Source organism: Danio aesculapii, chromosome 7, assembly GCF_903798145.1.
Source record: "Danio aesculapii chromosome 7, fDanAes4.1, whole genome shotgun sequence".
Classification (NCBI taxonomy): Eukaryota; Metazoa; Chordata; class Actinopteri; order Cypriniformes; family Danionidae; genus Danio; species Danio aesculapii.
The window spans coordinates 35176171-35200199 of NC_079441.1; the positions used below are offsets into that span (position 1 = coordinate 35176171).

General features: G+C 37.7%; 1 long non-coding RNA gene across 1 annotated transcript in view; it reads left to right on the top strand.

Moving 5' to 3' along the window:
- Window positions 1-24029, top strand: part of LOC130232890 (uncharacterized) — a 39033-nt gene that overhangs the window by 7077 nt on the left and 7927 nt on the right. Inside the window, exon 2 of the long non-coding RNA XR_008838143.1 lies at window positions 195-279. This is a non-coding gene — a long non-coding RNA (uncharacterized LOC130232890). The remainder of the gene's footprint in view (window positions 1-194; window positions 280-24029) is intronic.

Below are 24029 nucleotides of genomic sequence, written 5' to 3' on the forward strand. Positions count from 1 at the left end.
ATGCCATCCTTCTGCTTGATCTCTTTGTCTTGGCAGCTTCTACAAAATATTTTAAATCTCAGTCTCTGTTCAACCTCCTCAGATCAAAGTCTCCTCGGAATGAAAGCTGAAGAACAATAATGGAATAATTAAGAGATAAATGAATATTAAAAGCAAACTCTTTGAACCCAAATGTTTTGGTTTATTTTTACGAGGACTTCTATGGACTCCAGTGTGCAATTTTCCCGTGATGCACTGTGCGTAAGCCATTACCAAACCGCAGAGGGCAAAAGTGGAGAGGTACAACATAACAACTGCACATTTAATGAATTATTATTGGTTTTAAATAGCACTGGCTGGTGAATTGATGGCTTATTTGAGAGTCAATGTTCTTCTGTTAAAATGCATAAATATATATAAGAAAAGAAAGGTGGAAACCTCCTAAGCAATTATAAGTGTTATTAGCAGATTAATCATTTAGGTTCCCTTAGAATCTGTTAGGTGAATTGCTCAAAAAATACAAAACAAAATGAAACATTTTACTCCAAATATAAATTTGCAGCACAAATCTATAGATAGTTTATTGTAGATAAAAAAGATAAAATGCATTTAAGGTAGCATATTTCTCTACATTTTCAAAAGATATTTTTTTTTCTTTTTGTTAGTACATATCAAATGAGCTTTATGTTGTTTAAATCTCTGAACAGGGGCCAATAAGCAACCTAGGCTCATTCTGAAAACGTAGTCCCATGGACGTTTCTGGAGACCGCGAAATACAACCTGGGAGGTAGGTATTTTTGCAGTTTTTGTTTTTGCGAATCCACTAGACACCACTGAGTGTGCTTTTTCGTATCTCAAATTTCTCTCTCGAGTGCCGTTCGCACCCGCTGTTCTTGCGTAAACCCACCAAAGGCCGCTGTTGACCAAAACGTCTGTCTGACTGGCTAAATGACTGGATGACTAAAGGCTGATTTATACTTCGGATGTGGTATGCTACGGTGCGGCCTACGCGTGGGCACATAGCCCTCGCCATGGCTGTCGGCGTCGCTGACGCATACCTCTCAAAAAATGTAACCACACGTCGCTACGATTGGAATCACAAAGCTCTGTGATTGGCCGGCTTGGTAGCGCTGACGAGTGTGGGTGGGATTGAGAGCCGCACGAGCCCGATGGAGCAAGTGTTTATAAGTGTGAAGTTCCATGAAGGATCTCCGGATGGAAAGTTTTGTTTTGTGTTTACCTCATGGTTAAAGTTGTTGCATGTCCGCCGGTTCCTGCCTCAAAATTAGCGAGTTTGAACCACTTGTACATTAAGGAAGCGTTTAGAAAAAACAAAACACCACCGAAGAAACTCGACACAGAGGAACATAAACACCTCACTGCCAACTAGCGTTTTGGAAGTGTTATTGGAGAGCAACAGAAACAGCGCGCAGAAGTATGAATGCACAGCTACGCGTGTTGCTTGTGCCGTGGGTCACGCCGATCACTTGACGCAGAAGAATAAACCAGGCTTGACTGGCCGGCCGACCAATCAACAGACCCACCCTCCTCCTTCCCTAAACCCAACCAATTTTATCGATTGACCCGCCCACCCACTTACTTCCCTAAAACCCAACCAACGATTACAAAAGCCGTCCAGAAAAAGAAAAGTCCTCATCTGTTTTTTACCACATTTTCAGATTTTACCACATTCTCACCCTGTTATTCACTCGTTCATTTTATTTTAGGATTCTGTTTTTGTCTTACCTGATTTCTGGACCCGCTCTTCCCCGGACTCGAACCCTGTCATCGTCGTGGTCATCTCTCTGTGTATCAAGTCCGTCGACGTACACGGCGAGCTAACTGGACAAACTGGTTGCGCCCTGCACACGAGGTAAGCGGTCAGCCGATAAGCGGGAAAAGGAACGGCGTCACATCGCCCCGTAGCGTGCGTTTAAAAAAATAATAAATGCAGCCATACGTACCCCTGGCTACATAATTCGTGTTCTCCAGAAACACGGGACTACGTTTTCAGAATGAGACTGTGTTGCCAATAAGTGAGGTAAGCAGCTGCTTAGGGCCTCTGTGAATTAGAGGTCTCCAACCAACGCCAAGAAGTCTATATTCATCATATAGCTCTTTTCTACATTTTTCTATCATATGTTGTAAAATCTGTCTGTAACTATTAAGATTTTAACATTACTTCATTTCAAAACCGGCAGCCCTCATGAACAATGGAACGTTCCTTCTGTACTGCACATGTGCGAGGTGTGAGCACTTCGAACAAAAACACTGCCAGCCAATGTTTTCAACAATTTTCAGATTCAATTCAATTGTCAGTCTTTCCCCCGCCTCAGAGGACTCAAAGGCAGCACAGTGCCACACAGCCATCTCTCACACCTGCAGCATTGACAGCAGATCATTTCTCTGCATATCGTCGGCAAATGTTTTAGCACCGCCTACTTGAGGTATTTCCCTTGTTAGGTCAAACCGATCTGCTTCAACTCTTTCAAATGTAATAATTTAAATAGACTGTTTATTTTTTTCTTTGTTGTTGTTCATAATTGCAGAGATTTTAGTGACACCATTCTGCCAGCGATCAGAGTAGAGATAGGTAGAGTGTGCAAGAGTGAGAATTTTGAGAACGTAGAAAAAGTAGAAATACGACAAACAACGAAACGCAGCTTCCTCCACGATCAGTGTTGTCAGCTTGTAAGAGAGGGCCTGTTCAAATAACATTTCCCAGTGAAACAGCAATAACTCAATTCATATGAAAAATGGTGACAAGATTAGCTTGATGGGTTGTAAATTAAATTAGTTTAAATGTTTTTTTTTTTTTTACTATTATTACTACTAAAATCTAATTACAATAAATAGCTAATTAACTGTACATCGGGGTGCCCAAACTTGGTCCTGGTGGGCCGGTGTCCTGCAAAGTTTAGTTCCAGCCACAATCAGACACTCCTGGACTAGCTAATCAAGCTCTCACAAGGCTTTCTAGAAACATCTGTGCAGGTGTGTTGAGACAAGTTGAAGCTAAAATCTGCAGGACACTGTACCTCCAGGACAGAGTTTGGAGACCCCAACAGTACATGTACATTTGAAGTCAGAATTATTAGCCCTCTTTTTATTTTATTTTTTCCCCCCAATTTCTGTTTAACGAAGAGAAGATTTTTTTTTCAACACATTTCTAAACATAATAGTTTTAATAACTCATTTCTAATAACTGATTTATTTTCTCTTTGCCATGATGACAGTAAATAATATTTTACTAGACATTTTTCAAGACTCTTCTATACAGCTTAAAGTGACATTTAATGGCTAACCTAGGTTAACTAGGTAAATTAGGTTAACTAGGCAGGGTGATTAGGCAATTTATTGTATAATAATGGTTTGTTCTGTCGAAAAAATCGAAAAAATATAGCTTAAAGGGGCTAATAATTTTGACCTTAAAATGGTTTTAAAAAATTTAAAACTGCTTTTATTCTTGCTGAATTAAAACGAATAAGGCTTTCTCCAGAAGAAAAGATATTATCTGACGTACAGTGAAAATATCTTTGCTCTGTTAAACATAATTTGGGAAATATAAAAATAAAATAAAATAAATAAATTCAAAGGGGGGTTAATAGTTCTGACTTCAACTGTACATAGTTTGTAAAATAGTTTTTTTATTTGTGAATTTATTGCTTTTAATTTTACATTAGGAAGATAAAGGTTCCTTTAAATATTAAAATATACAGAATATACTTTAAATATTATATATTATATCTATTAACATGCAGTTTATTTTTCAAAATGCCAGGGCCCCATATCTGGAATTGCTTAGGGCCCCCAAATCATTAAGTTTGCCCCTGTCTCTGAAAAAGGATAAATCATGCAGGACCAAAGATCCGAAGTTATAACATGCTCAGTCTTTTTTTTTTTTTTTTTTTTTTGCTGTGCCTTTAAAATAAGAATGGCAAGAGGTCACTACTTTTAGGATAGATATTTTCCAGGACAGACCTAAGATTTCACCCCCACTGACCAATTTACACCAAAGTCTAGAAAGTGGCAATTTTAAATATAGCCGTGAGGAAGGTTGTATGTAGTTAAAGGTATGTTTAAAAAAAAAAGTACAGCAAACTGAAATGTATTGCATCTCATATAACCACTGCATCAGTGTTTCTTCCTGGAAAAATACAAGTAGTAGACTTTATTTACAGCTTGTAGCCTTAACTATGAAAATGAATTAAGGTTTTACTAATGAAGGTTTTACTAATCCTTAATTGGAAACCTCAAATCAACCACAAATTTTCTAAACTAACTATAATTTAACCATGATAAAAACCTAGTGAAACATATGGTTATAAGGGTGCCAAATCGTACATTTACTGTACCATACTAAATCCATGGTTCATTTTTTATTAAATGAATAAATATTACTTTATTAATCTGGAGTCGCCACAGTGAAATGAACCGCCAACTTGTCCAGCATATGTTTTACACAGCGGATACCCTTCCATCTGCAACCCATCCCAGGGAAACATCCATACACACTCATTCACACACATACACTACGGACAATTAACTTAATCTAATTCACCTATACTGCATGTCTTTGGACTGTAGAGGAAACTGGAGCATCCAGAGGAAACCCACGTCAACATCGGGAGAAACTGACCCAGCTAGGACAAGAAACCTTCTTGCTGTGAGGCGACAGTGCTAACCACTGAGTCACCCAAAATAAAAATAAAAATGTAGTAAAAGTTAACATAAATGACTGGCTGTATTATTCTTGAGATTTGCAGTAAAACCAGCTGTTAAAAGATGTCCACTGACATGATGACAGCATATCAGTAGATATTAAACAATAGAAAATGTGTAAGTCAAAGCATGAGGGATATTTTGCATGTTCTCAGATGTATCAGTCACCTCAAAAAGTCATGATCTATGAAAAGGAGGGCTTCTCTGTCCAATTGTAATTGACAGATGATTTATTTGGATGTAACTACAGTTATATAGAATGTGTTGTCTTTAGAGTAGCTGAGTTTGAGGTTCTCAGTCAGCATTCAGTAAGTCTTACCTGTATTAAAGCCATCTCCTTGCTAAAACTGCATGTGTTTAATTGAGTATTTGGTCTAGCATGTGTGTATTTTTGGTGTTTGGTTTAGACTAGGCTAAAGAGTGGCTTCTGGTTATCCATCGTTTATTAATTGCCTTGATGTTGAAACGCAAAAGCTGCTTGTTTCCATCTGCAGTATGTGCAGTTGTTCTCTGACTCAGTGGATGTGTTGAATATGTGTGTTGAACAAGACGCCTTATTAGTGAGAGATTTTGAGGTCATTTAGGGGATACGTGTGTGCGTTTTATGCAGCTGACGGTCATCAGCAATCGTATCCATCATTACTGGCAGAATTGTTTTCCAATTTCTGCATCATCATAGCAGCTACATCATCATGAGGCCTCTTGCCCTTGTCCTGAAGCCTGATTATTTCAGCCTTCACAGGACCCTTCAAACTCGCACACGTCAACTGCAAAAGCACTCGAGAGGCCGAGGGGAAGAAAAACAAGCTCGCTGTGATGTTTTGCTTAATTGAACACCACTGTAATTCGTGATTTTCATGATGATATCACCATGTCAAACAAACAATCTGACCCTTCTCGACATGTAAACACACCCTTCAGGGAAAAAAGCACAAGCAAGAGGCCGAAAAAACAGAGGCCTACCACACACCTAGTGCTGACACTTTTCATAACCCCCATCCTCCCCCTCTCTGTCTCTCCCACTGTCAGGGAGACCAAAGCTGTCTGGGTAAAACCTTTTGAAGCCATCAAGTGGTTTTGCAAATTATGTTGTTTTGCGGCGCAGCGCTGGGCCAGATTAATGAAAGAATGTGTGACTGTATTAGAATGTGGAAGACAAGAGCTGCCGTCCTGAAACCGCCACAGCTTTTAAACGCATGTTGATCGCATGTCTGCTGGCCAAGTGCTCGTTTCAACATGGTGTCATAGACGGCTTTTGGATAGCGGCCCAAGGTTTGAGCTTATTTGTCTTTTATAAAAGGACAACTATCCGAGCAGTGCCAAGGCACCCTTAGGGTCTTTGATATGCTGAAGCAGGAGGAGTTGGACCGGGTAGGAGTGCTTCGCTCAGCTGGTCCGCAGATGTGTTGGTGGTGGGCGTCCTCTGACTGAACCAGGATCAGATTAGTGACTTCTCTTCTCTTTTTTTTTTTGCTTGCCCCAATAAAAAGCGCACAATGCATTTGTATGTGTTAAAGGGGAGAAAAAAATCCCTCCACGGGCCAATAATTGGCAGGTGGCATTCGAATATGTGACCACATATAATGCTTCTCTTATCATTAAAGAAAAAAGGCCTAGCTAGCTGACTTTTAACTTTTATGGTGGTTGTGGGCTGAATTTTGGGGCTTTCCTAACAGCGGAATATGTGTCCAAGGCTTTAATAATCTATTTTCCCTTTGTTTCGACTGACACGGCAATTGCACCCGAAATGCTGGCAAAACAATATTTACTGACTTATCAATTTATTTCTTTGCAGAAAGTGCTTCCAGACGTTCTCATTAGTCACTTCTCTCAGCCAGCAAATAAAGCATGTTTGTTTATCCGTAACGGGAGAGGTGACAGAAGTGCCGGCGTCATTGCAAAAAGACCCCAACTGGTACTGGGATGAAACATCCTTGCACTGTCTTAATCAGACAGCAAGAGAAAAACCCTGCCACGTGTCACACCACAAGACCATCCATTGTTCCATCAACATCAACTGCACGTGTGCAGATCACACAATGTCGCGTCTCTTGACCCTGAGAACTCATAAATCGCAGCCCTGGATGGACGAAGCCTATCTCGCTGAGCCAGAACCCACAGGAATGTTCAATTGGAATGTTTTTTGACACAGTTTATCACATACAAGTGCTACGAAATGTCAACTAATTACATGCTTTTCAGTGCTAACGGTCTGCCTTGCGCAAAGGATAAGGTTGTGCCAGCGAATGTAGCAATTAGAGATGTCTTAACATGTGGTTACGTCGACCTGATGAGTGGGTGAAGGGATGCGTATAATCATGCGTTAAAGCAGTAAACAGCACTTGGCCCTAAGCAAGCTGGGATACAATAGTGCTGCCTTTGTCTCCTCCTAAATTTACATAGTAAACTGTTGACACTTTTTGGCTGCATCAGATTTGCTGAGCGGTGAAGCTGTAAACCTAGCGCGACCCCTTTTTTTATACGCCTCTGACCTCAGCTCCCTGCCTCGTAAATCAGCCGTAATTAAAAACGCAAAGAAAGGCCGTTATTGCGCAGTTGCACCGCAGAAAACATAAGACAGCCATTTTGAGGTTTTACCCAGCATGCTTTGCTGCTGGTAATTAGTCAGCGATGGCAGATTAAACGTGTTTTCGAGAGACAACAACATGCGGATGGCAGACTGTGGTTTTCTGAATCCCAGATTCCTCCGGAGAGAGACAGGAGTCTGTCAGAGGGGAAGCGCTTGATTTAGAGCATTATTTCAGTAAATTACAGTCAGCTTTAGGGACGGGCCAGGATGTTTTAATTGCAAACATGAAATTATAAAGTGAAATAGCTGAGCGAATGTGTTTAAAGAGACACAGATGCGCAGAAGTGTATTTTTGGGTTTGATGATGTGCATATTTCACCCTTTCTCGCGCACTGTCGGTCTTCATGCTTCTTTTTTAAACTCATCTCTTTATGTCTTATGGCCAATTTACTGCATGACTGCATACTCTGTGTCTCCTGCTCATGCTCTGTGAGACATTATCATGCTTTGATTAAACCGTAGTCTGTGCCAGAATGGACAAATTTCTCTGTTAACAGTTGAAGAGGTGACTGAGGGGGTTTTTCAGGATAACATCTTGTCAGATTTCATTGTACACAGCCCTGAATAAGCCATGTTTTACAGACCATATACTTTGGCCTAACATAAACCTCGGTGCCTCTGAATCCTATAAATTATACCTGCGGAGGGTTATAAATTGTCCTAAACTAGCCCTCCTCTGTGCGTTTGATAGTGTGACATCCTCAAAATCATTCGCAGATGTAAACTCAAGTCGGTGGCCGTTCGCAATATCTTTTGCGGTCCCGCGGATGAATCGAGTGTCACCAGAAGTCATTTTCTCTCCCGACTGCTGGTTTGGCAGCGTCAGGCTGGCGTTTTCTGCTGATTCTGTGGGAAAGATGTGTCTGTAGCAACTGTATGACTCTGTGTTTGCTTGTAAGCCCTTGTTGTGAAGGATAACAACAAAATGACGGCCACTAACAGCAACAGCAGCCAAAGTTAATCTGGCCTCGTTGTGCTGAAGAGGAAATGACAGATGCTGGAATCTGGAGATGAAAGAAAGAGAAGGCAAGTGAGAATGTGAGAGACTGCAGCCAGGTTTCTTTCTCTCTCTCTCTCTCTCTCTCTGTTGGCCACATGTCACAGTGCAGTGGCTATCGTCCTGCGATCTGCTCTACAGATGTGTGCGTGTCTGCTTGAGATGTGTCTTGGCATGGTTGACACCGGGCCTGAGGGATGGACAGTTGCTTCTGGTCTGAAATCATCTCATTTTGTTTGTGTGTGTGTGAGAGAGAGAGAGAGGCGAGAAAGCTGAAAGTGGAGAGAGTTTGATGGAACGTGGCTTATCTGTCGGTCTGTGCTGCCTCCTACTGTCTGAGCTTATATCTTCTTCATCTTTTAGAATGGTGAAGTGAGAATATCCAGGAGATCTGGTGGAACTTGTGTGTGGAAAAATCATGATATTAAAGAAAAGCTTTAGTGGTGACAATTTTCTACATTATAAATATTGCACATTTTATGATTGAAGTTCTTTTCAACCACTGAGAGGAAAAAAGGGTAAAAGATATTTCATTAAGGAAATGCATTAAAATATGTTGCAAGAACATATTTATTCATTCTTTTATTTTTTGGCTTAGTTCCTTTATTAATCAGGGGTCACCACAAGGGAATGAACCGTCAACTTATCCAGCATATGTTTTACACAATGGATGCCCGTCCAGCTGCAACCCAACACTAGGAAAAGAGCATATTTATTTAATTTGAAATGATTACTATTTTGTTTTGCTTTTTAAACACATAATTGTACAATTATCGTATTTTTTGACAGCAATTTTTAAACTGTAAGGCATAATAAAAACATGATAATAAATTAATAATGAAATATGATTTTAGTAATCACACACGTTTAAAAGAACAGCATTTAATTGAAACGGGTATCAGCAATCTTTCATTCCTTGGTCTTTGATCTTTGATGCTTGGTTACACTTTACAATATGATTTCATTAGTTTGTTTGTAAATGTTGGTAACACTTTAGTTTAGGTCAAATTCACAGTATTAACTAACCATTAACTTACATTAACTCCTAGCTTAATAAACGACTAATTAACTGTTTATTAATAGTTTGTAAGGTAGAAGTTGGGTTTAGATTTTGAGTAAGATTAGGGATGCAGAATAAGATCATGCTTTATAACTACAAATGAACAGGTAATAACCTAATAATAAGCAGGTAATGGGTAAGGCCAGACAGAATCTGCGAACGTTTTTGCTATTTCTGTGTAGAATTTTGTTAAAAGTCTGCGGATTTGTACGGAGTATGGGAGTATCATAACTAAAACCTTAATATGTGAAATAAAAAATAATAGCTTTTAAAACTTTTATTTATTGTTTACAATGCACATACAATTAGATCCACTTTGTTTGGTAAACAAAGCAAATTTCTCATTGAATATATCTACTAAAAGACAGAAAATATTACTTTACAAAATATTGTTAATAAATCATATGAATATTTCCATATTAGTCAATATTACAGAAAATAATAAAAAAAACTGAACAAATATAAATTTACACACATTTACACAAAATAAATAGAAGCAACGATAGGCTAAAATCTGCAGAATTCTATGCGCGCAGATTCCGTGTGCGCCTAATAAGCCAGCATGAATTGTGACCTAAATTAGTGTTATTTACTAACATGAATTAATTATGAACAATACTACAGCATTTATTATTCTCAGTTCAACATTTACTAATCATTACTAATATCCAAATTCATGCTTGTTAACATTACTTAATGCTCTGTGAGTTAATACGGACTAACAAAGAACAACTGTATTTTCATTAACTAACATTACATGTACAATTACTATAACAAATGTATTGTTCATTGTTTGTTTATGTAAGTAAATGCATTACCTCATATGGACTAAACTACAATTACATATTTTTGGAAATATCAAAACATACTGGTATTTTGTATAATAGTGCATTTTCTTATTGTGTTATTTCAAAGTTTCAGCTTCAAATATTTTTCTGAAACTCAATTATCATTTCTTTTTATTTTCATTTATAGTCACACATACCTGGTGAAATTTGTTCCTCGCCACTGGCTTGCTTGGTTTGGGACTTATGGAGCTGCAAATCGATGGATTTGCTCTTCAGTGTTTGGACTTTCAGCAGTAAAATTTAAACCACACTGAACTGAACTAAACTGAACTTCAACTTTGAAAACTGGACTGACATTGTTTCAGTTTACTAGAACTTCTATGTTAAGCTGCTTTGATACCATCTACATTGTAAAAGGGCTATAGAAATAAACAGGAATTGAATTTAATTAAACTACAATACATTGGTAACAACTCTGTGTCATAAAATAAATATAATTTAGAGCATCAAACAATAGCTCATGACAAAATCTGAAGGTTTCTATTGAAAACCACTTTAGTTCACGACTTATTGTTATAGCCACCCTGTTATCAGATGAGCTTTTGCTGAGACATGCATCTTTTTTTTTCTCAGTGTATGGGAATGACAGAAGCTTTCCTTTGACCTTTTCACTGCTTTGGTCTCTGTTCTCGCCCCCTCTCACCACACCGGCTGACCTCTCAATGATAGATATCAAATTTAACCATTTAATTGGCCGCAATAAAACAAAACACAAAGACAACTTTGTTAGGGGAACATAACGGCCAAATGAGCGGTGAGGCATGCCAATGTGTGTGTGTGTGACTGGAGAAATTTTCCCTCTTGAGAGAAGAAAAGAAAGGAGGGAGGACGGGAAACAGAGAGACAGTGATTCCATTGCAAAGCCTCTCCGATTTTCATTAGGTCTCCTTTCTCAGGTAAAGCTGCATTTGTGATCACTGAGCATACGTCTGCTAATTTGTGTGTATATATATGTGTGTTGGTTAAATGATTTATACTGTGTGCGAATGTGTGTGGACAGAGTTGTTTTGTCAGAAGCCCTGTTCTCGGGGGATTGTTTGGAGTTGTGGTTCCCTGCTGGAATATAGGAGTGGATTCCTTCCGCGGGCTGCATAAAAGACGCACTGCCAAATTTCTCTGGCTAGAAGCAGTGCGGCGCTCCAGGGGCCAGGCCAGCCCTCCTGCTCATCCCACAAACCCTTTCATGTTCCCCAACCGCAGGCCAAGAGCGGCGCCTCACTCCTACTGCAGCACCAACGCATGTGTCTGCCTAATTCCTGAGACATGATGACAGTGGCCTCCCTGCCACGAGTGAAAAAAGAGCCTCCTCTTTCGCTCTGTGTTATGTCTTTTATTGATTTTCATCTTAAAACTTTCTCTGCCTGTCATGTTTGTCTTTCTTTCTCTCTGTCTTCCTGTCCCTATTCTGGTTTGTGTATCTTTAATTATTACTTTCTGATACTGATGTTTTCCAGAAGTAACAGACCACAGGTTTTCATGCCATATGTGCTTCTTTGTTAACTTTCTTTTTACTCTCATTCTCCATTGTTTATCAAATTTTATTTTTCTGCTCTATACTCTATATGACTTAGGGTGTGGATGTATTGGCAACATGGTGGAATTAGTTTGATATCCAAAAGTTTGAGGAGTAATTTCACAAGTGATGTGGTAGACATTTTGCTGACTATTTTGTTGCTTGTTACATTGTGTTGTAGTTGATCAAAAAGGTGATGACAGTGACATGAACTCTTAAAAATGCACTGAAATACTTCGTACATTTTTTAGGGTGTTTTTACATCACATTGGTGTACATTATGAGTTCAATTGGATTTAAAGTTTTTGTTTGTTTTTGTACAGATTGTACCAAAGTTTATCTTAAATGGGGTCAGGGGAAGAGTTCATACTAGTCACAACATTAGGCGCCACAGCCATGACCTGCTTGTTTAACATCTGATCCAAATGACATTAAACATTATAAACACTTGCAGAGATTCACAGACATCATCTGACCCAATTATTTTTACAGAAAAAAAGGCTATTAACCAAGGTTCCATAAAAACGGTAGTTGTTGTTGTTGTTGTTGTTGTTTTTAATTATATTAAAGCATGTTTTGAACTTGAAACCATTTTAAGTAATTTTCCTACTTGGTAAAAAGAAAGGGTAGTCTATTCTACCTATATCCCTGTTTCAAAATGTACAAAAAATACTTTTATAATTACATTTTATACACAATATAAATATCCATATATATAATATATATATATATGAGACAAAAACCTGTTACGTTAGAAATAACCATCCAACCTGAAATTGTAAGGCGACTTGCTGCACAGCCTTTTTGAGTTGACTCAACTTTTAATCCAAGTAATATGTAACAGAGGCAAGCTAGTAAAGTACTGTGCAGGTAACAACAATAATAATAATAATTCCTTACGTTTATATAGCGCTTTTCTAGACACTCAAAGCACTTTATACATTGGGGGAATCTCCTCATCTAGCACCAGTGTGCAGCATCGCTAACACCACTTCTGACAGCAACCTGGCTTTCCCATGTTGTCTCCCATCCAGGTACTGACCAGGCACAGCCCTGCTTAGCTTCAGTAGGCGACCATGTGAGAGTTGCAGAGAGCTAGCTGCCGGTAAACCTCACTCCTCTGAATCCAAAAGGGTGCTCTAGCAACAGACGCTAGAAACCATGGTCTTTGTCTCCTTAAACAACTGACTCCCATGTGGAAATTTGCCAGTTCGATCACAGCTTGGAGTAGGTTGGGTGGTGTAGGACCAGCGGGGTTACATTGGTGCTGTGATCTGGATGGGAGTGAGGTTTAGAAGGGTAACGCAACAGAGGCCAGCTAGTGAAGTACTGTGCAGGTAAACCTCACTCCTCTGAACCCGAAAAGGTGCTCTAGCAACAGATGCTAGAAGCCATGGTCTTTGTCTCCTTGTTAGAGCAACCTACTCCCATGCAGAGAGTCACCAGTTCGGAGCAACTTGGGTGGTGTAGGACCGGCGGGATCACACTGCACTTGACATGATTCAACAGTTAATTGGCAGTCAACTCAAAAAGCTCTGCAGCAAGTTGTCTTATAGTGTATGATGTTGTTTTTTTTTACAGTGTATGAGTATTGCCTCTCAGTTAAGATATTAAATACAAGTCTATTCAGGACGTGTGTGTTTGGATAGTTTTTAACTCAGTAATTGTTGTTTGGTAACAAAAATGGAGATGTTTGTATGTCGGAGAACAACCTGTTTAGTAGCTTGCATCAGTAACCCATATCCTAGCAACAACTTCTGCCCTTGTATAGAGGACCTACGGTATGCAATCACCCGAGGGCACATTGGCATCAAAAAGACCATATATGAGCATAGCTTTCTTAAACACAGACTGAATGCATTACAAATAAATTGCAAATCATCAGTCATCTACGGTAATATTATGCAACATAGTTGACAAGTTGCTTGTATATCGAGGTTCCCAAACCGTATTCTTTCATTCATTCATTTTACTTCAGCTTAGTCTCTGATTTATCAGAGGTCACCACAGCGGAATAAACTGCTCCAGCAAATGTTTTACGGACCGAATGCCCTTCCGGCCGCAACCCAGTACTGGGAAACACATATACACACTCTCATTTACACACACACTCATACAATATGGTCAATTTAGTTCATTTAATTTACCTATAATGCTTGTCTTTGGACTGTGGGGGAAACCAGAGCACCCGGAGGAAACCCACGCAAACACGGGGAGAACATGCAAACTCCACACAGAAATGCCAACTGACCCAGCCAAGGCTCAAACCAGCGACCTTCATGCTGTGAGGTGATCGTGATATTTACCGTACAAGATATTTAATAAGATTCTTAACTCTGAAATCTTCAGCTAAACACATAAAAATCTTATTCATTCATTAATTTTACTTCAGCTTAGTCCTTAAACACGAGGAGAACATGCAATCTCCACACAGAAATGCCAATTGGTTTAGCCAGGACTAAACCCAGCGACCTTCTTGCTGTGAAGCGACAGTGCTAACCACTGAGCCCCCCAAACAGAATTTTTAAAATCATTATACAAATATATTAAATAAATCTTGGAAATGGTACAATCTTTTCAAGTGATGTGTCCATCATAACACCCAAATATACATGTGTACCATCATTAAGCAGGGTTTAGCAAAGGGCCATCTAACCTTACAGTTTTTAAAGTTCCCAGCAGCCTTAAATTACACAGTTTTTCCATACATTTTGCAAGTAGGAAGACATTAGGAACATAAATGTGTATAAAAGGAATATCTTCAGAACATCTACAATATTACTGCAGACTTAAAATCAAGTAATCAGAGATGCCCTGCAGACCTGTGGGATTTGTCTTTTCCAGAGGAGAGGCAGCGTTGCCTGGCATTACTAGCCTGTGGCTGCCATTACATGTGTTGAGTTTCACCACCAGTTTCCTACGGCTTACTGTGATGCAGTTATTCGTGGAGCAGTGTCTGACGGCACACTCTGCTCCCGTGAATATCCGCCGCTCCGTTTGCCAATACAAACAGCTCTTGAAAGCTGCTGACGTCCAATCCAATATCCGTAGGCTTTTTAAGATGTTTGAGTGTTTTTGCTCTGCCTTTCTGTAGCATGTTCGAATTTGACCAGAGTTTGAAATCCTCAGTCATTAAATCCTCAGCGAGGCGGCCTGAAACATGCAGAGTTTATTTTATTATGGGATGTTCAGACAGCCGCAGAGCAATTTTAGTAAGCGTGGCAGCAGCCGTGTGTGTTTTAGCGCTGGGGCCTTGTGTGGCACAGTGACCCCTAAGATAAACAAAGACAGAGATGTGTGTGTGTTTGTTTGTGTTTGGGTGAGTATATATGCTAGAAAGGAGTAGGTGTATTTAGGCGTCTGTCTTTGAATAACAGTGGGCAAGACTTGAAAGTCGTCTATTGTCTGAAGTCTATCTCAGTCATTTTCAGTCCAGGGCCATTAAAATGCCTCCTCCTCAGTGACACCAGAGAATGGGACTAAATTTATCTTCAAACGGCCTCTCTGTCTATGATCCAACCCGAGCCATTCGACTCCGGCTCTAAATGCCCGTATGCCTGTAACAGCGTCTGACCCTTGGCTTTAACCCCTGGCTCAGAAAGTGAAAATAAGTTCAGTTCCTCACAGGATCTCTTTCCCCATCTCTCTTCAGGTGGACCTCCGCCTCATCTACTGATGCCTAATGGGTCGTCCAGGCCTTTTCACTTTTAAATGTTTAGAGAGCATTTAACATTTTTACGCTAGAAGTTAAAGGAACACTCTACTTTTTTTGGACCACCGGGTCTGGTGGGGGCACTTTTAGCCTAGCTTAACATAAATCATCTCGCTCACAAAATTCAAAAAAAGAGTTTTGATAATTTTCCTACATATTTAAAGCTGTGGATTCTTCTCGAGTTTCTTCATATAATAAGATCAACAGAAAATGAAAAGTTATTATTTTCTAGTCCTATATGGCTAGGAACTATACACTCATTCTGGCATAATAATCATCCCATAAAGGACACCTCTGTTATTTAATGTAATCAAATGAAAAATCTAAATGAAAGATTAATTCGCTGCTCAGTGAAGAACAGGTTAATGAGATTTGATACAATTTCTTTTTAATACCTATTAAATTTGAATAGGCTAAACTGTTTGCTAATTTATTTGCAGCTTTTTGTAATGTATACTATTTATTCTATCCTTTGTAAAAAAAAAAGTAATAATAATAATGATGATGATAAAACATATCATCATTTCTACATATCATCATTACCATTTCAACTGCTTATTTACAATGGAAGAGCTCCAAATAAACATTTGGTAATTTTGGGAATTTCTATTATTATTATTAGTAATGTAATATCCCTTATTTTCACATCCCAATGTCGACAGGGATGAATCATATACATATTATGGAATTGACCAATATTACTGTTTTAAATGTAGTTACATTTCTGTCATTTTATTAGCTGTTTTTTAAGTTTTTTTTTTTTTTTTTTTGGTGATTTTAACTCTAACATTTCTTTTACACTGCAAAGAATGCTTTTCTTACTTGGATATTTTTTTGTGTTGTTTTTAGTTCAATTACCGAAACATTCTTAAACCAAGAAGCATTTTCTAGACAAGCCAAACTTATATTATTTTTCCCTAAAACAAGCATAATAATCTTTCAATTGGGTAAGAAAAAGAATCTTATTTCAAAAGAAAAATTTTGATTATTTAGTTAGTTTTTTTTATTTTTAATTACCTAATTTTGGCAAATATTTTAAACAAGGCAGTATTTTTTGCTTGTTCAAAAAATGAACAAGACTTTTTAGACTTATGGACTAGAAACAAGACAAACAAATCTAAATAAGAAAAACTTTTTTTTGCATTATTAACCAAGCCAACATTTCTAGTATAATTATTCTAACTTTCTACTGAGCATAATTTAAATAAACATATATTTTTTTATATATTTTTCTATATTTTTTTATCAATGTAGTTTTAGTTAACAACAACACACTTAAGTGTTCCTCTTGGCTTCTTGTCTCTCTCAAATTGATTATTATCCCCTCCCTTCCCAGAGCTACCAAACACGTAAAGTAGCCCTTAACATGTGACAAAACTACAAGACTGACCAGCATATGAGGTGGCCACCCACATCTCTCAGAGCAGGGTGGCTGATGCTTTCTAGTGAGGGGCGGCTGGGAATACAAGAGAATGGGTGGGGGCTGAGGAGGAGAGTACCGGTAAGACCATCCTTAAGGTAATTGTGTATTTGAGGGGTAGAGCAGAAGATTGGGGGGTACCCCAGTATGTAATGAATGTTTGATTGAGGATAGACGCCAGTCCGTTGGGTGGTCCTACCCTCAGTCATGTGGCCCTTTAGCCCCGACACCGATCCCCTTTCCCCCTCTGTCCCGCTCCGCTCAGGTGGAACTCACCTGTTCAACTGTGACTGGGTCAGAACAAAGGGATGGCCAGAAACCCACCAGCGTTGGCGCCCGACTTTCTCTCTCTCTCTTTTTCTCTCTCTCTCTCCTGCCTCCAGAGACTTCGTAACCCTCTCATCACATTACCTCACATCAAAAGCTATAAGCTAATTACAAACGACTGAGGGCATGCACGCAATAAATACAAAATCAACATAATTGATTTAATCCTCTCAGCACTCAAATGAAAGAGACAGAGCGAGAGGAAGGAGAGTGGAAGAGAGAGAGAGAGAAACTTGACACAGTCAGCCAGAAGTTACAGCTCAGTTTTGCTGGAATGGAAGTTGGATGAATTAAAAGGCGAATGTCAAGTTTGCGAACAAGAAACGAGCGTGACAATAAATCACACCATGATGTAAGAGAGAAGAGCAGCTAAAGAAAGTATAAAGAAAATGGCTCTTTCAACTTACAACTTATGACATAACGATTATTTTAGTCTGTATTTTCCTTTTGGATGTTGCTGTTTAGATATGCAGCTTAAAAGCACTATACTGGAATGCAATGGCCATTTATTTATTTATAACATCTGTGTCGTGAGCTTCGGTGTGCCCTACACCTTAACGACAGCTGAAAGTGCTGAACATTGATTCAGAATGTGATGCCGCCCTGTGCTCAGAGTTAGATTTATGGGTAAAGCTACCTCACATCAAATCAATGATGCATTTGCATGTGAGGGGGCAGCGTGGTGAAATCCCTCTCTCTTTCTCTCTCTGCTGGTTATGTACAGTTTCTTTTCTCAAGCTAATGGTCTTGAGATGATAAAATTACTCGAGTTGATCAGAAATTTATGATGAGACTTTTTGAAGTGTTGAAAGGAGAAATCAAAAATTCAAAAATCCTTAAATTATCAAGAATATTTCTTTATTCTCTTGTCATTTCCTAACTATGCTGGTTACTCTTTTCCTATGAAAACTAAAGGGAAGAGAAGTTCTTCAAAGTGCATAGAAACACAGTATTCAGCATAGTGTTCTGGAGCTGTTGGTCTGCTTGGGAAATGCTTAGCACTGCTAATATTTACTATTTCATCTAACTGTGCTGTAATCCTGCTTTCTGTAATAGACAACCCGAACCATTGAGCTTGTGCTACTTGAGCTCTCTGCCCATCAGCTATATTAATGAACAATATATATTATTTATCATTATGTTTAAAATTTATATACACTTACTGGCCACTTTATTAGGTACATCTTACTAGTACTGGGTTATGCCCCCTTTTGCCTTCAGAGCTGCTTTTAATCCTTCGTGGCATAGATTCAGCAAGGTACTAGAAATATTCTTTCGAGATTTTGGTCCATATTGACACTATAGCATCACACAGTGCAGATTTGTTGGCTGCACATCCATAATGTGAATCTCCCGTTCCACCACATCCCAAAGGTGCTCTATTGGGTTGAGAGCTGGTGACTGTGGAGGCCATTTGAGTACAGTGAACTCATTGTCATGTTCAAGAAACCAGAGATGATTCGCGCTTTATGCCATGACACGTTATCCTGCTGGAAGTAACCATCAGAAGATGGGTACACTGTGGTCATAAAGGGATGGACATGGTCAGCAATTGGTACTAATGGGCCCAAAGTGTGCCAAGAAAATATCCCCCACTCCATTACACCACCACTACCAGCCTGAAACATTGATACAAGGCAGGATGGATCCATGATTTCATGTTGTTGATGCCAAATTCTGACCCTACCATCCGAACGTCGCAGCAGAAATCAAGACTCATCAAACCAGGCAACGTTTTTTCAATCTTCTATTGTCCAATTTTAGTAAGCCTGTGTGAATTGTAGCCTCAGTTTCCTGATCTTAGCTTACAGGATTGGCACCCGGTGTGGTCTTCTGCTACTGTAGCCCATCCGCCTCAAGGTTGGACATATAGTGTGTTCAGAAATGCTCTTCTACATACCTCAGTTGTAACGAGTGGTTAGTTGAGTTGTCTTTCTATTAGCTCGAACCAGTCTGGCCATTCTCCTCTGACCTCCAGCATCAACAAGGCATTTGTGCCCACAGAAACTGCCGCTCACTGGATATTTTCTCTTTTTCGGACCATTCTCTATAAACCCTAGAGATGGTTGTGCATGAAAATCCCTGTAGAACAGCAGTTTCTGAAATACTCAGACCAGCCCATCTGGCACCAACAACCATGCCACGTTCAAAGTCACTTAAATCACCATTCTTCCTCATTCCGATGCTCAGTTTGAACTGCAGCAGATCGTCTTGACCATGTCTACATGCTTAAATACAATGAGTTGCTGCCATGTGATTGGCTGATTAGAAATTTGGGTTAACGATATATACACTGTAAAAAAAATACCTAATTTTACAGAAAATATCTCTAAATTTTTTACAGTATTTTTTTGTAATTTCAAATTAAATTCAAAACTTAGTAAAACGACAAACAATCTTTCTAAATTAACAGTTTGACTGTCATTTTAGGTACTTTATCATTAAAAACAAATTACTGACGTTTTTGTTTTTTATACAAGGAAATTACTGTATTATTTATACAGTATTTTTTCTGTTATTTTAAATTATATTCAAAAGTCCGTAAAAATTACAAACAATATTTGTAAATTAACAGCTTGACTGTTATTTTATGTACTATAAAATTAATGACAAATTACAGCAATTTTCATGTTTTATACAATATAATTGCCGTATTATTTAGTGTTTTTTCCAGTTTTTTTGAAGTACATTTAAAATTACGTAAAATTAAAGTAATAAATTGTAATTACTTGCTCTGTAAAAAAAAAAATTAAATCTTAAAAAAAAGGTCAAATGACTGGCAGCTATGGCTGCCAAACAAAAACCATAAAATTATGGTAAAATTTCTTTGTTGAAATAAAGTGCAAAAAATAATAAATCTACAGATATTTTCATTAAAATGTTTACAGAAAAACACTGTTATTTTACAGACTTTTCCTAGATTATTACGATCAAATCCGTTCAATAAATAAAATAAATAAATTCCGCTCACATGCACCTGCTCCGGATTCCGCTAATTGCACACACACAGTCGGAGGATCGTTATGAACTGATTACATGGACTTTAAAAGCAGCACAGACGCACGCACCAATTGCTAAGTCTTGTTATGCTGTTACTGTGAACATTATGATGCGTTTCTTTCTTTTGCTGTGCTTTGTTTAATTGTTTATGTGGTTTGCTGCTTGGACTGACCATTTGGCTGTTATTTGACCATGACTCTGGATTCCCTGCATACATCTGTTTGCCCCTGTGTTGACTGTTGCTTGCCTGACCATCTCTGTGTAATAAACCTGCATTTGGATCTGCACAACTTTGTCAGCATCCCCTTCACATTAAAGTTCCATTTCATTTAAGATTTGTAACTGAATTATTCCATATAACTTAAACATCTACATGTTTTACATAAACTATTCAATAAAATGTAACAACTGTAATCTTAAAGTTGTGAGAATTTTAATCAGTTGTATCTCGTTTGTTGTTTTTCCAGACGTTTTTGATCCAAAATAAAACTGTTAAATTACGACCATGCATGGCTTGACATTTTATTAAAGGTGTTTAATTGTTATGGTTGAGAGATAAAATTCTTTTAAATAAATTTTTTTCTCTTGAAATTTTAGTGCAGTCACTTTATTGATGGTGTTCGATCATAAAAATCTAGGAAAAGTTTGTGAAATAACAGTGTTTCTCTGTAAAACTCTTAGTGTGTAACTTTTTTGAACGGATTTGATCGTAATAATCTAGGAAAAGTCTGTAAAATAACAGTGTTTTTTTGTAAACATTTTAATGAAAATATCTGTAGATTTATTATTTTTTGCACTTTATTTCAATAAAGAAATTTTACCGTAATATTATGGTTTTTGTTTGGCAGCCGTAGCTGCCAGTCATTTGACCTTTTTTTTTACGATATTTTTTTTTACAGTGTATATATATATATATATATATATATATATATATATATATATATATATATATATATATATATATATATATATATATATACATATATATATACATATATATACATATATATATACATATATATATACATATATATATATATATACACATATATATATATATATATATATATATATATATATATATATATATATATATATATATATATATATATACATATATACATATATTTCACTTATAGTGCATGTCTTTGAAATCTCATGTGAACATGGGGAGAACATGCAAACTCTACACAGAAATTCCAACTGGCCCAGCCAGGACTCGAACCATCAACCTTCTTGCTGTGAGGCGACAGTGCTTACCACTGAGCCAATGTGCTGCTGTATATTAAACAATACCAACAAATATTATATAGTTTTTAATTAAGAACAGTATTTCATCTGCTAGTGGTTAAATTATACATGGACATCTAAAGGTGAATATCTGAAGATTGTTTACATTTTCACATATAATGTCGCCTATAATGAATATAAAAAAAATGCACACACAGCAAGAGAAACCCCATAAAACACCCCATTTATTAAAAATCAGCTATTCTCAATGTGACAAATGTGAAGTTTGACAATAACAGTGTGAGAGAAAAATTGCCTGTGAATAATGATCTTGATCGTTCAGGAGATAATAAATATGTCAAAGACACTTCTGATATGATACTTTATCATAGTCACTATTGAAAAAGATCCGATTCTGCCTTTTGTCTTCCAGAAATAAATAACAGGGACAGTAGGCTACATGTGGGTTTTGAATAATGCAAAAATGAGAAAATAAGAGAATTTTCATTTTGGGTGAATTATGTTTATAACGTCATTGATGCAATCATTTGTCTCTATCCTACTCTTACCACAAGAAACGTACAATACACTTGTCATTTTGAGCTGGTGACTCCTTTTATTTGCATCAGATGTTGGTGTGTGTGTCTGATTTGTGGTGACAAACCTCACTCTTTCGCCCCCTCTTGTGAGTTGATGCTCTGCCTTTTGACAGACTCCAGCATGTTTGCTAAATTTAATGTAATAAGGCTGTATTCAAAGTGTAGCTGTGCACAGAGAAGGAAGTGTGTGCTGTACAAGTCAGCCACCTAATGGACGACAAAGGAACAAGATCAATTTGGTTTAACCGAAACTAGGTGATGACTGTCCAAATCTGATCTGATGACATGTGGGTACCCTATGATATCCCAAACCAATGGTAGACATTTAAGTGAATGACTACAGAATACATGCAGACTAGACAGGAAAAAGTCATTTAGCTGTTTATTATTTTCAGTTTATATTCAATGTGGCAATTTGATTAGGTGTTCAGGCTTCTGATTGATTTATTCAAAATTTCCCAAATTCTATTTCTAATTTCTATTTTTATGGGTTTCTGCAGTTCTGTCTGCATATCTGGGCCGATTAACGATATTTTATCGACTAGCGATAAAATTTATGTCAAAAACAATGATAAGCTCTGGACTTTTTACTCTATATCGATCTAAGAGCCAATCACACAGAAGAAATGTGCAACAATGGGAATCTAAAAGTATGATGATATTAGAGATGTCCTGATTTTTTGGCCACCAAAAATATATCGGCTGAAAATGTTATGCCATTTGATGGACCCTCTAATTTTTGTGGCTTCAGTCATTGTTGGGGTACTCTTTTAAATCTGGAACCATTAACAACTTGTATCTAGATAACGATATATAATGATATATAATGATATATATATATATATCGTTATCATTCAATATGGAAAATATTAATAAAGATAACTAGACAATATCATTTTTCAAACAACCTTTCAATCTTGCAATGTTTTTGTCTAATGCAAATCAGCTATTTGTCTCCGGTTCAAGTCTTTGTATTCTCAGTCTTGTTTAGGGACTCATTATTATCTCAATTATTTTGTGTAAATAACCTCAAATTATCCATAAAACAAAGATGCTAGAAATATTTCCCACTTCATCTGGTCCTAATTAATGTTTTATGGCAAACAATTACAGCCTGCTGGAGCCTGGAAGCAATGGACACACACACATGCACGCACACACACTAGTTTATACATGACACAACAGTCAAACGGGATTTGTCTGAGGTGTTAACTGATAAACAGCAGAATGCATTTCAGGGATTTAAATACAGGCATTAGGATGTTTAAAATGCCCCGCTATCATTCAGTATAAAGTAAAAAGACGAGAAACCGAATAAATAAATAATCTAAAAACGGAAACCTTAGAGCTTAGCGGTGCTGACTACATAATGCACAGTTTCACACCCGTATAATAACTATTCATTTGAAAGTCACGGTAACAGGTGCTTAATGCTGCTATTCCGCTTATATTTCACCAGAGAGTCTTATAGTCATCCATCCAGGAGAGAGAGAGAGATGAAATCTTTCATTTAAAATGGTCCGTGAGATCCCTTTCCCTTTTAAAGTGCGCAAAGCAAGAATAAAACATCAGGGCTTTTGAAAAGCACATTACGCAGAAAGCAATTAACAGATACACGGTGTGGTTAATTTAGTAATAATACCTCAGCAGCTGGAACTCGCGTTAGTTCAAGCTGTTTTATCCTCTCTCCAGCTGCTTCTGCACTGACAAGTGCAGTAAAGCTGAAGAGGATTTGGTCATAATGAAGAAGACACGTATAGATATGTCTGCTGGAAGAGCACCATTGGGGAATAGAGATTATTATATGGAGAGAAAGAAAGAAAAAATCCAAACCCTAGTGTATTTTGCACAGTGAGTGAGTGAGTGAGTGAATGTGGTTGGTGTGTCCTCAGGAGGGGAGCTGATTTTCTTGGGTTTGTGTTTAAGTTTGATTTCAGTCTGGCTTTAGTTTGGTTTTAAAGCTGTTTTTAGTCTGTTTTATTATTATTATTATTTTTGTTCATAGTGGTGAGCATTGGCATGCATTTAAAGC